The 14,556-nt window shown below is 34.9% G+C and overlaps 2 long non-coding RNA genes across 7 annotated transcripts; both read left to right on the top strand.

Annotated features, from left to right (window-relative positions):
* The first annotated feature begins 619 nt into the window (after positions 1-619).
* On the top strand, positions 620-4,927 carry LOC110701756. 6 transcript variants are annotated; one of them, XR_002507381.1, is made up of 6 exons: positions 620-959; positions 1,284-1,827; positions 2,539-2,675; positions 3,218-3,287; positions 3,718-3,868; positions 4,264-4,927. It is a non-coding gene; the product is annotated as an uncharacterized LOC110701756 (long non-coding RNA). The 6 variants fall into 6 exon arrangements; XR_002507379.1 differs by having other exon boundaries at positions 2,532-2,675; XR_002507380.1 differs by having other exon boundaries at positions 674-959; positions 1,284-1,314.
* A 7,216-nt stretch (positions 4,928-12,143) lies between these two features.
* Positions 12,144-14,490, top strand: LOC110701755. Its single transcript, XR_002507376.1, has 3 exons — positions 12,144-12,296; positions 13,886-14,048; positions 14,171-14,490. It is a non-coding gene; the product is annotated as an uncharacterized LOC110701755 (long non-coding RNA).
* The last annotated feature ends 66 nt before the right edge of the window (positions 14,491-14,556 follow it).

Here is a 14,556-nt window from a genome sequence, read left to right as displayed (position 1 = left end):
AATTGAATTCGCAAATTGCATATTTCATACCTTAATTAGTAGGAGAAGACAGGAGAGAGAGAAGCAGGTGGACCGTTGACGGTGGTCGCCTGGTGTCCTGGTGTACTGGACGGTGGTCGGAGACTCAGAGGAGACAGTCAGACGAGGGAGGACGAAAGAGTGGAGAAAGGCTGAGAGCGTGAGAGGTAGTGAGAGGATTAGAGGAATTAGGGTTTTTTTATTTTTTCATTATATACCTAGGGTATTTAGTTTTGGGCCAGATTGGGCTTATAATTCAGTTTGGTTCGGTTTTGTTCGGTTCCGGTTCCGGGTACCCGGATTGTCTGGATCCGGGACCGGGTACCCGGAACTGGAATTGGTTTAAACCGGGTACCCAGTGGGTACCGGGTCCGAAATTTTAGGACCCGGTCCCGGAACCGGTTACAACCGGGTCCGACATTTTGGACCCGGTCCCGGAACCGGTGGGACCAGTTCCGGGTCCGGACCCGGCGGATCCTAACCGGTTCCGGGTCCGGTACCGGGTACCCTGGGTCTTTGCTCACCCCTATATATGCTGTCCATCTGAAAATAGTTATTTGGGTCTTAGTATGAAGAGGAGACTATGATCTATTTTGATCAATGTCAAAGTAGATTTCCTTGATGTCTTTTTTTTGCTGCTTTCTAGGAATAGTGTTTAAGATCAAGAAGTGCTGTGCATTGGATGACACAAGACATATATAAGCCTAAAATGTCACTTGTCCATGATTTTTCATAGCTCTGTTTTAATAGTATACTTGTTCCATCTATCCCTTTTCTTCATAAATCAGAGTAATTGCCTTTTCTACATTATTATTAACTCTTTTCCTGAAATTTATATGGCAGGAAATTTTCAACTGTAAAGAAAGCTCTCTTGTCTGTTTCAAGTTGTCTCCAAGAGCACACCAAAGCTGACATGTTTGAAGTACCATGGTTGTACTTTTGTGAGTTACCTTTTCTTCTTCCCTCTTTGTCTCTCTCTTCCCCTAACACTGGTTGCAGTGAACAGGAGAAATGGTTTTTGAAGTCGAGTGTTTCATCTCAAAAAAAAGAAAAGGAAAGAAAAAACCCGAAAAATCGAGCGTGATAAATTGTGTAGCTAACATATTAAAAAGCTTTGGATTTTTTAAAAATTATGCTTATCTTAATTTTATGTTTATTGGCCATAATTTCTCTCTGCCTTATTTATTTATTTATTTATTTATTTTTCTAACACTAGCTTTATTAATATTGAATTGAACTAAGCTCTTTGTTTGATTTGATTGCAGGAAGTGGTGAAAGTATGACTGACAAGCTAAGGTTCTTTCTGATCCAATTCGATCCCAATTCTCTTGATTTTGTTATAGACTAAATCATCAGGCTTCTATTTCTGATTTAACAAGGCTAATAAATAAAGATGAAAGCTTAAAATTTGATTAATAATGGCTAATAACGTTACAAAGGGATAGGTTAATAGCTCTAGGTCATCACTCTCTTTGATAATATTAGGGTATTACTCTCTTAGTAACTTGAGGTTACCATTCTCTCAACAATTTTCCTCACAATTCACATAATTTCTACTGGCTTCTTACTACTACTTATATACTCAAGCTACCAATTACAAAAGGTTAACCTAACATTAATTGGTGTTTGTCTTCTTCTGCACATTAGCAATTCATAAATCACACCCATGTTGCCACTTTCTTAAGTGTTTCCTTAATGTCCCTTGTCTTCATGTGCTGAAGAGTAGCGGTTGCCAACTGCTGTGGTTGATTCTTGTCCCCTCTTCCACTTTACTTCCTTGTGTACACCCACAATGGTGGCTTGGTGGAGGTGGGTAACAAGTCTATAACATATTTTCTCCACTTATAATATAGATTAAGCTCATTAACTTGTAATGTATTTTCTCTGTTTCAATTTTGATGTGCTTAAATAAGATGTAAAAATTCTCATTTCTGAAAAATTATGCCTTTTTCTTTCCTGGGTCTTTGCTCAAACTCATTAATTAAGATGTTTGCTTTTTTATTCATAGAATAGTAATACCTCAATATAGTGTTTAATCATGAATCTAATTAGGATTCTTATTGGACTTAGATTTGAAGATCAATATCCTAGATGGTTTATCAGGTTTGTTTGGAATTTTGAGCAAATTAGGTATACTCTTTATACAGACCTCAAAATGAAATTCAATCAATCGAAAAAAATAAAAATTCTGAGATTCTGGGGTATACATGGTAGTGGAGCTGCAACAATTCCAGCAACTCGTAATTGCTGTCGATGTCCCTTGCTCACCAACCTCATACACCTTGAAGTTTCTACTCAAGATGTATATATAAAATGTGATCAACATTTTTTTTGGTAACCTCCATCTCAAGATGATGTTTACTTTTTAGCCAGACTAGCAATTTTTTTTTTCAGTCAATGAAATGCAGTGAGAGAGACTATCACATTGTGCTGATCTTATTATTTCAAAAATTGTTAAAGAAAGAATTGAAGCAACATCTTTTGCCTTATAGTTTTCTTATTTGTATCTACAGACTACAGGTGTGAGGATTGTAATCATTTTCTGGAATTTGGAGATAGCTGAAGCTATTAGAAAGCTTGGGCCTGAGGCCTGACTATTCTTAGAGGCACGGCGGACAATCACAGAGACAAAAATATGAATGTATTTTGTGGTTAAGGTAAATTCAGAATTGTTTTGAGATGTCTATATTGAACCTTTATATATAAAGTACTACCACTTATATACTTGTAATTATTAATTAGTGTAAATATCTTACATCCGAAGGAAAAGGGGGGAAGGAGGGAGAGGAAGGGGTAGCAGAGGGGAGGGGGTGGGGGTGGGTGAGGAAGAGAGTATAAAAGGCAAAACTTGCTGGACTGTGCTTAGGAACAGTGTTCGTGGTTTCTATTACAGAAATGAAATGTTCTCAGCTTTATTACCCTTGAACTCTTTCTTACTCCTCAGCTGGTCAGCCCTCACCTTTCTCCTTCAATCTCTCTCTCTCTCTCCTCAGAGAAAGTTCGAAGTTTTTAGGGTAGTCACTCATCCAGTCATCCTAGAGAACGCCTCCCTACGATGGTTGTTTGGACCACCCCTTACGTTGGCTGCGACAGAAAGGCGGTTTTTTTTTATTCAATTTGTTATAGTATTTTTATGGTTCACTGGAGTTTTTGCTTTGTATGCATGTTTGTTGATCTTTTTTTTTCGAATTTGATACAGAAATTGAGCTGTATAGACCTTGATTGGGTACAATTTGGTGTTACCTTTGAAGATATCAAACCCAAATCAGGTATGTTCTTCTGCAATCAATCGTATTTAACTGTTTCCTATTTATTTGTCTTACTTTTTTTCCCTTTGTTTCGATCTTATACGGCCTTTTGACAGTTTCTTTCTGTAATTTTACTTTGGTTTTCTGAATTTTGGTACGTTTTTTAAATGATCGGTTTGAATTTTGAATTTCATCTTTGCTTGTTGGATCACCAACACTGTGATATGATGTCTCTTTGATAAAAAAGATTTGATCTGGTAAACTATACTTCTTGGCAATTTAAGGTAGTAACATACTAACATAGGATACAAAACGTTATGAAAATAAACCCTTGATGGGTATTTGAGTGTTGTAGAAAATATTGAAAGTTATAACACCATGGGTATTGAGTGTTGTAGAAAAATCTTTAATCTGATCATCCTCAAATTCTTTTAATTTTATGTCTCGACAGCAACACATCATCGACAACCACAACAATGGAAAGAGGACAAAGCAACGGTGGCTGACCCGTGGGCGCGATCAGGAGGAGCTGCAACAACGTCTAAGAAAAAGACGGAACAAGGACAGTGAATATGAAAGCAAGAAATACAACACCTTAAATTGTGAGACATGTTTTCTCCTTTTCTTTCCCTCAAATTTAAGTGGCCTTTTTGTTATCTAAAAAATCAATTCAATTTTACTATTATTTTAATTGTGACTTTTCTCCTGTACTTTATTAAGTTTATTATGGGTTTTTTTTTTTTTTTTAAAAAAAAAACAAAAAAAAATTTGTGGGTTTGTGCTAAAACTGTGAGTAATGCTGAATGAAATTTGGAAATTATGGAGTAGCAATTTTAATGAAGATAGTTTGGTTGTTTGTTATTATTTTGAGTTGGTTTAATTGATTAATAGATAGATATAGTTGGTCTTTTAATGAACTTTATTTGTTGATCTTGTGTTTGATTATTTTATTACTGTACCATCTTGGCTACAACTTGGTCTATTATTTGGTTTGCAGAAATAAGCTCCTGTTTGAAGGAATATCGCTGAATATGGGTATTATTGCTGCTAGTTTTTTGAAGCTTGTTTGTGATTACTCGCTGTATGAGACTAGAGTATTCAATACCCACTTGAAAAAGATGCTACATTATGCTGTTACATGGAGCTGCCCACCTGAGGGTATTATTAAAATAAATGTTGACGCTCACTTTGGTGCTGGCACAAGTGGTGGTCCAGGTGCTGTTGCGAGGGATCACTTTGGCCGCATATTATGGGCTGCGGATAATAAGACTCCTATGGACTGGAATGTGGAATTGGCGGAGGTGGCTGCTGTTAGGGTGTCAAATGGCTAAGAGATTGGGTTACGAAAGTGTATGATCATGAGTCAAAAGGGAGTAGGGGACGCATTGAGGGTAATCAACACCATTAGAGGGTCTGCTGCTGGATGGTCTCCTATAAGGCTTATTTACGATGATGTACGTAGAATAGTTATGTCTTTTAATGCTTGTATGTTTTCTCATGTAAAAAGAGCATATAATTAATAATACGGTTGCCCATTTAGTGGCTAGGTGGGACACTAGTAATTGCTCCGAGAAAGTTTGTATGGGTTCTTTCCCCAAGGTCTTCTATCCTTCACAGAACTTGACTTAAATTAATGAAATGCTCTAAGTCAGTGCTTGGTACTTGACCAGTGTCGAACTAGATGGTGATTATCAAATTACTATATTAAACATACAGCAAATTAGATATACATGCCATTAGAGCAGTTAAAACAATGTTGTTTCCAGTTTCAGCATCAGATTAAGTAGAACTTCTGTTTATTACGTAGTACATAACAAGCATTCAAAAGTTTCTAATTTGGGAGGTTACAAATTCTAGATAGAATCATAGTCGATCTTGCTCTAATTGTGACAATCTGACTAAATTAGTAAATTGTGACATGGGTTCATCATTTTTGTTTAATTAAGAAAAAAGCCGATAAAATTGCAAGAATTTCAGCTTGTAGTGGGTTAACACAACAACAGATGTGGAAGACTATCTTTGAGACCCAATCTCCAGATTGGTCCCTACATATAGAGGCTAGACCCGCAAATAGAGAGGAGAAAGGATGGATTCTCCATTTATTTGTTGTACATTAACCTTTTAATTTAACCGCAGAGTACATAGTATGGGGTATTAGTTTTTCGTTTTGTAAGCGATGTTTGGTTGACATAAAAAAAATTGAGAAATAGAAATTCCTTAAATTGTAATTAGGGGGAGTTGTTTGATTAAAAAAAAAGGGGAAATGACATAAGTAAAAAAAATTACAATAGGTAGGAATTCAATTACCTAATCCTTTAGGTAGATAGAAATTTTTATGAAAAATTACTTTTCACGTCGATAACCAAATAATTTTATAAAGACCTTACGATTGAATTTACCATATGCAATTCCTACGTTGGCAAAATGAAATAAGCATATTTCGAAGTTTCTTCAAAAAAAAGAATATTTCAAAAATTTTAATGTTCTCTATTACAAAGTACCAGTACTATTTTAACAGTTCGACTTTTTTTTATTTTTTTTAAAAAAAGAAACAAATTTAAGAAAATGATGAAAATGATATGAGCTTGTTTGGTTGTACTTGTTTAACATAGGCAATAGAAATTCCTATAAAATGCTTAGATCCCTTGTTGCTTGTTTAGCATGATATATACTCCGTACAAATAGGCTAATGGTAACTTTTTGGAAATTTTGAGGTCCTACCTATCATAGATTCATAGGAAGTTAATTACTTCACACCTTTTTTTTTGTAATGGTAATTACTCTATACCTAACTTACCCTAAGTCATTCACAATTTACATAAAATGCAAATTATCTTAGGTCAACCAAACAAGTTTATCAAATTCTTATGAAATAAAATATATGAAAGAAATTATTTCTTAAGAAATATATATTACCATCATAATTTAATTTCCAACGCAACCAAACAAGCACTATATGTAGCTAGGGCTGGCAATCATGTCGTGTCGTATTTGTGTCGAAAATTAAACAAGTTGAGGACGTGTTAATCTGATTGATTACAAATGTTGAATACATTTAACACTAACTCACTTTTTACGTGTCTGGTTCGTATCATGTTGTATGAAAAATATTAATTAGCCTTATTCTATATAATATATCAATAATTATATAAATTGTAGGGTTTTTATATTAGATGGGTTGAGTCGGGTTAATGTAGTGTTAGAGATTCTCAATATTGATCTGTTTTAATTAAATGTGTCATGTCATGTTGAACCGTTTAATTACATGTATTAAAAACCCTTAACAATAATCATTTTTTTGTATAATTACCAAAAAAAAATTTAATATCATTTATTTTAGGGATATTCTATTTGGTGGCTTCGTGGTTTTAAAAATTCTACATGGAAGACGAACTTTTTTTGGACTCTCTTTAGTGACACTGTGGTTTAACATAATTGATTTCAGTGGCCTAATTATCATTAAATGGGCTAACCAAAAACAAAATGGTTTACTTTTTTACCACACTACATAAAAAGACTAACTTATCCCTGAATTAATTAATTCCCACCTCCTTTTCCTTAAATCCACCCACCACCCTGCCACCACCACCTCTCCCCCTCCCCTGTTTTCTTCACTCCCCTGCCATCACCGCCTAACCAACAAGAGCAGCACCGACCACCCCCGCATCTCCCTTCGCTGTTCCTAGACGCACCACCACAGCAACCAGCACCACGCATCCTGCTCCCACACGCACCACTAGGCAGTAATTAACGCCACCACTGTAGCCCCTTTTTGGGCTTCGGGTTTAACCCAGAAAATTTGTTTCCTAGGATTTCGGATTTTTTGGGTTAAATGGATTTTTGGTGGTTTTAGGTGAGGGAATTGGGTTTACCGTGGCCGGAAAACAGGGGAGGGGGTGGTTTCGGGGCTGCGGTGGTCGAGAAGTGGTGGAATCGGGGCTGCAGTGGTTGGTTTTCGCGGGTAAGGGTTTCGTTTGGATGAGTGGCGCGACGGGTAAGGGGAGGTCGGGGTAACAGGGAGTGTTGGCGGCGGTGGGTGAGTTGGACGCCGGCCGTCCGGTTTCTGTACTGTAGGAGAGGGGAGCTGCGTGTGTGAAGGCGAGGGGGAGATGGAATGGTGGTGAAGGTGGTGGCGATGGTGGTGGGTTTTTTTTATTTTTTTTATATTTATAATATTAATAATAAAAGTAATTTTATTATTTTAAGGAAAAGGAGGTGGGAATTAATTAATTCAGGGGTAGGTTAGTCACCATTTAAGGAAAAGGAGGTGGGAATTAATTAATTCAGGGGTAGGTTAGTCTTTTTATGTAATGTGGTAAAAAAGTGAACCATTTTGTTTCTGGTTAGCCCATTTAATAATAATTAGGCCACTGAAATTAATTATGTTAAACCACAGTGTCTCTAAAGAGAGTTCAAAAAAAGTTTGTATTCCATGTAGAATTTTTAAAACCACGAGACCACCAAATAGAATATCCCATGATTATGTTGATTTGAACCCACTTATAAAAAATGCTAAATTCGCCATTGGTTATCGACTTTCTTCTCGCCGGAAATGCTTAACACTTGTCCCTCAACTTCTTCATCGAGTTGTTCACGAGTTATGTCGGGAACCAATTTTTGATTAAATAAGCGATCGTGATCTCGTAGTACATCCTTGACCAAATAGTTGATCATTATCTCCAAATAATGGGTCTAAATCATTTTCGCCATTTTCCATGGAGAAGGAGATGGTGAGGATGCCATGTTCCTTAGAAGATTCACTTTCGTATATCTGAAGTTTTTCGATGAGATGAAACTTACGGCATAATTTTCCCACTGAAAACTCAGCAAGTTTGTTGTTCATGTTGATGGCTTCCTCATTTTTATTCCTTTCGCCAAAAACAGATAGCGCCATATATAGCTTCATCATTAATGTCGATATTTTTCCTCATCAATACCAAGGAGTTCAACCTTAATTATAAGGGAAGTAGATTTCCCCTTTTGATACAGACTGGAATAGGGATACCCCCTTGATGAGGAAATAAGTTTCAGGATCACAAGGTAAAACCATGAGAACCAAAAATGAAGACGATGAACTCATTTGTTAAGAGCACTAAGAGACTGTTGGGTTGGACTTTTAGGAATTGAGTTAAAATCCATTCCGTCTATTTTGTTGTTTGGTTAGGCAAATTTAGTTATGAAATCTCATACCAAGGGGTTCTAGTTCCACCCTATTTCCCTATAATCCCATACACACCTTACAAAATTCATAATCCATTCCTTTAGTGAATTGAAAAAAACCTTTCCAAAGAATAAACCAAACAAGTTTAGAAAAATATGGGGTTTAGAATCCACACCTCCCTAATATGAGATTCCATACCAATTCATTCTAATTTAACGAACCAAACGACCCCTAAGTGACTGGAGCACTATTATTTACAAAATTTACTAGGGTGAATAAGTATGTGTGGGATAGACGAAAAATATCTTATAGATAATACAATTTACTATAAATAAACTAGTATTTGGGCTCTGCAATGCTCTGGGTAATTACATTGATCATTATATTAGAATACATTTTAATTTAGGACTCAATTTTTTTTAATATAATTAAATTTAATAGGATTAATACCGTTTTTTAATCCCAACTTTCACCAATTTATTTTTATTAATCCCAACTTTGGATTATTTCTCAATAATCCCAACTTCAAGGTGGGTTATCATTCTTCAATCCCAAAAACCGGTTACCGGTTAAATGGGTTAATTTTATTTTTTTTGTTAAAATGACACGTGTCACAAATTAATTGGTTAAAAATATATGAAAAAAATAATAAAAAAAAAAACAAAAAAAAAAATCCATCCAGCCCAACCACCTTCCACGCAGCCCCACTAGCTCAACCCCACTAGCTCAACCCCCTGCCTGGCCCCCAGCCGGAGCGCCGCGCCAACCACCTTTCCCCTCCCCCTCACCCTGAAACCACCAACCACCCCCGAAACCTCTACGAATCGCCAATAAAACCCCTTCGCCTTTTCGAAAACTTCCAACCACTACTCCGGTTACCTCGAAACCCTAGCGGCTAGGATTTTCGACGGTGAAGAAGTGGCTGTTGGGGGTTTTCGGGAGTAGGGGAGGGGTTTCGAGGGTGTTTTGAATGGTTGGAAGGTTTAAACGGAGTTTTGGTTGTGGTTTGCGGAAAATCGAATCGGAAAAGGTATCGTGGCGGCATTAGAAGGGCGGTGGCGGTTTCCAAGGTGTGGTTGAGGTAGGGGGGACCGATTTTAGATGTTAGAGTTGGTTGGTGGCAAAATCCGACGGCGGGAGGCTGGCAGGGGAGAAGGGCCACCACCGGTGGCTGCGTGGCTGGATGTTTAGTTTTTTGGTTTTTTTTTTTAATTCTTAGACCAATCCAAAAAATTTTTTTGTTGTTTTTCTTTTTTTTTATAAAAAATCGGTTCAGTAATTTTTATTTTTTTTTTAATTTTTAGACCAATCCAAAAAATATTTCTGTTTTTTTTCTTTTAAAAAAAAAAAGGACCACTCACGCGGCGACACGTGTCCAGTAACCTACAATAGAAGGTTGTTGACTTTTGTTGACCGGTTTGAGTATGAAGAATGATAACCCACTTTAAAGTTGGGATTATTGAGGAATAATCCATAGTTGGGATTAATAAAAACAAATTGGTGAAAGTTGGGATTAAAAAACGGTATTAATCCAATTTAATATTCATATTTACATTCACTACATATTAATATTATAGCTTGGTGGCAAGACATTTTTTATAGAGCTAAAAGTTGTATGTTCAAATATTTATGGTGTCTTTTCTTACCTTTTTTAATTAGACCTTGCGATTGGCAATTGTATACATTTTTCAAGTTTATTGCATTGTTGATAATTAGCTTAGATGGTTAAACAATCATCTTTCTTATAAGAGGTTAGGAATTCGAATCTCATTGACCTTATGTTTGTATATGGAGTAATATGACATGATTAAAGAGGATGTTGGATGACATGGCACGATGAGAGGTTGAATATATAGATGATGTGGCGTAATGAAAATGGTCTACGTAGCACATAAGCGTATTAGCAACGCAAAATAAAATAGAAAAAAAAAGAAAAAAAAACCCTAATAGTGCAATAAAATAATTTTTAAATTAAAATAATAAAAATCTAAAACATTATTTACAAAATTAGATAGTACCTCATTGTGCTTAATTTTAAAATACATCTTTGTACACTACATTGTGGGTAGTATTAAATGTTTGACCTTCTTTATCACATACCAAAACATTCGGTCCACTTTTCTTTATAATTTTTTGAAATCGCGACATTTAATTAACCGTAACTAAAGACTGGTCTTAAAAGATATATACCCACATGTGAAAGAGGTTGTCAATGACTTTTGTTAGTCATTGCAAAACAAACGATTTATGGATATTGTCTTCGTTGAAACTTGAACGACAATTTTGTATCTAATATGTTGGAGTTAGGAGCATGCGAACTGAGGAATAAATACCTTATGTCCAATGTTGTTTCTCGATATTATTTTTGCCTTTGTTATATGATTATTCAATTGAGTAATCTTTTATCTGGTTCCATTACAAAGATTATTAGGTTGATCTATATTTCCAAGTAGCATAACTGGGGCACCAACCTTAAGTTTTAGGGTATTATTCGGGAATCCTGAACATTTGATGATTTTAAGAAGTCTAGTATATAACTCTTGATAATCCCTCTTATTATTCAATTATATATGGTACTGAGTGTTGTAAATTGTTGTATATAATGATAATTATAAACTGACATTGAAATGTGATACAAGTGTAAATCTATAAAAACCTGTGAGTTGAAAAATTGGCATCGTTGCTTGATTAATTCATATCTCCCAGTTCAAAACTTAAATCTAGGGATTTTTTGGATCATCTTTATCTAGTAGTCATACCTTTCACCATTTTCAGTAGCCATTGGATCGAATTATGGTGAAAATTCTAAATGGATTAAAGAACTATGATTAGATCTATGATAAATAATTAATAATCATGAATATAATTCACAAACATGTCAACTAAGAATGGTTTTGGTATCCACTAAAAAAATTAACACCTGCTAATGAAAATTAAAGCCGCATGCATAGAAATTGAGCGTCAATGAGTGCGTGTGCGTGTGCAGAAATTGAATGTTAATAATTGTCGTTGAGCAAAGTGAGGTTAGAGGATTTATATAAGCATCAATTTGTTTTAATTAGTTTACTTATATGAATAGAATTCTTATATTAGGTGGATTAAAATAAATAAAATAATGTAGAATAGTGTACCTATAAAATTTATCGAATGTTTAAATATAAAATAAAATGTTTCCAAAATTATTTTAATAAAATAATTGATGGGTTTTAATTTAAATTCAACTTTTACACATTTAAATAGAAATAAATGCTACAAAATCCTTTTTTTAAAATAATAAAATACGTTTATAAAATAATAAATTAATTTATAAAGCGTATTAAAATGCGGGGTATTTTGTCCGCACTTGTTGTAATAGCTTTAAGGTAAATGTTGTTAATGACCAGTTGGTGTAGTGTAAGGGCTTTCTTATGCCTATAGTAATTTGTGTTACTTTACTTTCCTTTGGTTTGTTGTAAGCTCAATTTAATTAGTGTAATTTTAGCCTTTTTCAAAATAAAAATATCCAAAAAAAACTTACAATGAATTGATACAAGCTTTTGTGTGTGAAAGTAAAATTTGAGAAATGGAAGGATAAAGGAAAACTAATACGGAGTAATTTTTAAAATAGGTTTATTTAAAACCCTCATAAGGTCCGCTTTGTCTTATAATTAGGCGATCATATAAAAACCCGCCCAATTTATTTATTAGACGGATCTAACCCATTTTTAACTGTTGCGGGTCATGGCTTTTAACAGGGCTCCAACTCCAAGGCCTCCAATCCTAACCTCTCTCAGTTATTTCATTGACGCACTCAACGTTCTCCATTGAAGCGCAGTTCACGTTCTCCGTTGAATCTAATTCTTGTATCCCCCATTGAAGCAGCTTCTGAGGTAAGTTGTTTGTTTTTGTTATCATCATATCAATTTCACAATCTAGGGTTTATATTTGATCTAATCTAATTTAATTATCAGTGCATTAAGTTTAGGGTTCGAAAATTCTGAACTATTGGTACTAAATTCTAAGATTATGAAACATCATAACCAAAATTTGATGATTGAATCAATTTTCCCTAAAATCATGAGCCTAATTTGATTATTGAATCAAATATCCCTTAAATTATGTGTTTCTCGAGATAATTGAATATGAAATTAGATCTCTTTTCCGGGCGGCCGCCCCTCCTGCCCTGCCTCAGAGACGGGGCTGTTAAATTATCCTACCATCTCAAGTAAATTTTTCGATTTCAAATTTTATTTCGATTATTATTTTTTTATAATTTTGATTATCTTGCAAATGTTATTGTGTAATTGTCAACGTATTCAAGATCTATCTCTTGTCGTTGTATTCATTAACTTATCTGATCTGATCAAAAAAAAGTTTAACTTGCGTGAATATTGCAAATTTGAAATTGACTTTTTGTTGTTGTAATTTGCGTGAGCTTAGTTTCCTTGCAGCCATGAAAAGATGTTATGATTAATGTTAGTTTGAGAACAATTATTGATATTAGTATGAGAAACATGATTAATGTTAGCTTGAGAACGACGATTGATGTTAGTGTTTATGCATAGGTATGAGATGCCTCAAGTTGAGGCATTCAACCATTCCTCTAGTATTCCTTTACTTTCACATCATGGTTCTATCTATGGTGCTTTCCTGCTCGCCTGTACCGCAATGTTTGGCCCATCAATTGCCTTGCTATGTTCTCCATTTAACTTTCCCTTCTGGGTCTATCATCTTGCTCACTTATTAGTGTTGATGCTGTAAATTAATTGTTGATTAATAGTTATCATTATCCTGTGTTCCTGGATTGTTGGTGGCCAAGTATATCTTCAATTTCAGTGTTTGTCACCGTGAGTGTATGGGTTGGTATGATTGTTCACGATGCAGAGGAAAATAATTTTTGTCCTGATTGCCAATTGGCATATCTTGTTTTCCACATTTTATTACTTGTTGCGACTTGAGAAAGAATAAGATTTTGAAGTTTGATGTCGAGTTGATTTTTTAGCATTGATGTATAATGATATATTGGAGGGGGCAGATTCTGCTTTCATGGATTGGTTTTCTTTCTCTTGTTAGCTTGAAAAATCAAGGGTATAGAGGGCTTGCTAAATTGTTGTGATTATTTACAAGTTTCTGGATACCTTTTCTTTCTCTTTTTATTTAAAAATATAAGGGTCTAGAGCTTGCTTAGTATATGTGATTATTTACTAGTTTATGTTATTCTGTTAAATGTAGACCAATAGTATTTTCTTGTTTGAACATCGGAAATTGTATCAATACCTTTTACAAAAGTGAAGGGCATGACTGTTGTCTGTGGTTGGCTAGTCTTGATTTTTTTTACTCCTATCTTTCTTCTTGTTAAGGCCTCTGGATCTGGTTTGGTCATTTTTTGCTATGCACCAGTCATTGGCTAATTGCCTTGCACTTGGTTGACTTCTCGAGAGGCTCTTGCTGAATTTTTTTACCTCTTATTGGCAAACAGGATGGCAGAGCAAGAGGCTCCATTTGTCCCAAGGGAGAAGATTCTTGAGAGGCAAAAGTATTTCCAAAGCGTCCAGAAGCATACATATCTAAAAGGACCCCTCGACAAGGTCACCTCTGTTGCAATTCCTATTGCTCTTGCGGCTACATCATTATTCCTGATTGTAAGTTGTTTTTTTTTTTTTAAATTCTTATTATTTTCATTTTTGTTTTAAGAGAACTTCTTTGCTTCATGTCCTCAGTTCTCACTTTTGGTTCTGCGTTACTTTTCACTTTTTTCCTTCAGGGTAAAGGGATCTATAACATGTCTCATGGAATTGGGAAGAAAGAATGATGAGGCAATATTGCTTATTGGCTGCTAATAGGACGGCTATGACTTGATAATTATGTTGATGTATGCTTTCAAATTGTAGTTTTGTTTTCATTTCAAAGTTCCATTGGCTGCCTTTTTGACAATAATACATTAATCCGTAATAATTGTATTATTACTGTTGGATGCTGGAATTGTGTACCCGTCAGGCCTTTACTCTGGTGCTGCATTTTGCTTGGTACTAAAAAGCAATGCTTTTTTGCTATTTTTACATTTGTTTCTGATTTCGTCTAAAATATTTTTTAAATCAATTGGTCTGAGTTATTTGTAGTTTGCTCCAGTTTTGGAATAATCTGCATATA

This window comes from Chenopodium quinoa, unplaced genomic scaffold, assembly GCF_001683475.1.
Source record: "Chenopodium quinoa cultivar QQ74 unplaced genomic scaffold, ASM168347v1, whole genome shotgun sequence".
Classification (NCBI taxonomy): Eukaryota; Viridiplantae; Streptophyta; class Magnoliopsida; order Caryophyllales; family Amaranthaceae; genus Chenopodium; species Chenopodium quinoa.
This window is presented reverse-complemented; position numbering and strand designations above follow the sequence as displayed.